Source organism: Corvus brachyrhynchos, unplaced genomic scaffold, assembly GCF_000691975.1.
Source record: "Corvus brachyrhynchos isolate BGI_N302 unplaced genomic scaffold, ASM69197v1 scaffold218, whole genome shotgun sequence".
Classification (NCBI taxonomy): Eukaryota; Metazoa; Chordata; class Aves; order Passeriformes; family Corvidae; genus Corvus; species Corvus brachyrhynchos.
This window is the reverse complement of record NW_008239321.1, coordinates 41,834-43,651: the sequence shown is the minus strand read 5'-3', so window position 1 is coordinate 43,651 and position 1,818 is coordinate 41,834.

Here is a 1,818-nt window from a genome sequence, read left to right as displayed (position 1 = left end):
CTGGGCCTGTAGGAGAATGTGGGATCCCGAAGGTATGGTCTACACCCCATAGGTGCAAGAACTGCCACGTCTTCTCTGAGGCAGGACCATTATCGGTCTTCACAATAGCCGGCATGCCTAGGACTGAAAAAGCCAATTTCCAATGGGCAATGACATCATGGCCTTTCTCTCCAGTGTGAGCAGAAGCTCACATAGCTGAGGAGAAAGTGTCAATAGACACGTGCACATATTTCAGCCGACCAAATTCAGGGATGTGAGTTACATCCGTTGCCAAATCTGCAAGGCTTTTAGCCCTCTGGGGTTTACCCCCACTGGCAAAGGCGCAGCGAGTCCATGACAGTCAGCACAAGCGCTGACAATGTCGCACGCTTCGGTTGGCGTTAAATGAAACTGCTTCTGCAGGGTGTGTGCACTTTGATGGAAGAAACCGTGCGATACCTTGGCTTGTGCAATTTTTTCAGGCTAAGGCCCTACCCTCGCAGGGTTGGCCAGCCTGTCAGCCCTGGCATTGCCTTCTCTAGGGTGGCTGAGCAGGCCTGTGCCTGTATCTGTGCCACCCCCTGGGGGAGCGACTGCATCAGAGGGCAATTCCCCCTCCTTGCACCCCAGTGAAAATTTCCCGACAAAGGCCAACCATCGGCATGAGTCTGAGATCTACAATAGTCCGAGCAATCCCCTGGCCTGCCACACCTCTTGCACTGGGGGATCACTGTGTTCTCTTCTTGGCTCGGCTTAGGCTATTTCTGGCTTTTTGTGCGTTTGGGTTGCTTTGGTCCACGACCAGAAGATGCGTGAACAGGCTGCAGAAGCGCAGCCAAAGCAGACCTTTTCTGATTCCCAGATCCCATTTTAGAGCAGGCCTCGACCATGTCTGTGGGCTCAGGTTCTCCTGGTAAGGCATCTATGATTTTTCAGCTCTCCTCGTTTGCGTTATCTCTTACTAACTGCCTTAAGAACAAGTGCCTTAACCCATTATTGTCAACCTGCTTCTCGAGAGAAGCAGCGACTTTCTCTACAAAAGAGAGGAATGACTCTGATCTCCCTTGAATTGTTTCAGTATATTGCTTTCTAGGAGCAGACAGCTCTATGGTTTTCAACAGGGCAGCCATGCCAACCTGCTGTGCTTGCTGCAGGACACTAGAGGGAAAGGTACCCCGTAGACTGGGATCAGAGAAGGGACCAGTCCCCATAAGAGCATCTGTCGCTACTGCACGTCTAGGATCGTCAGCAGGGGGCTGCATATTCCCTAATGCAGCTTTGTCGGCCAGCTTTCTCCAGGTATTCTCAAAAACTGCACATTGTACAGGTTGAAATAGGATTTGGCCTAAGTGCCTGATACCAAATGGAGCAAGCAAATCTGTATTTATCACCCTTAGTATTTGCATAACCTCAGCAGAACTGAGCCCATGTTGTGCAACCTTGGATTGTAGATCCTGTGCGACCTTCCAGGCAATTACCTCATGCTTATCATGCTGCCCTGAGTTTGGGAGAGCCTTATACACCGGGAAAGCTTGGATCTCCCCTTTTGGGGTGTCACTACCATCCTGAAAAACTGGCGCAGCATGTGGATGCAGTGTAACAGCTTCCCGATTACTCTCAGGATCCTCAACTCTGCATGGCATCCCCAGTGTTTCCAGTAAATCCCAACTGCCTTCCTCCAGAGCCCGCATCTTAAGTGACTCCCAGAAACAGTTGTAGTGTCTCGGATGCACTGTCACAGTGCAGTCCAGGAAGGTCCAGGGGCAAGACTGGAGCAGCCTTTTCTTTCACTGCCCGGCTATCGCGGCTTTACACCCCGGGGCCCAAGCCTCCTCTGCC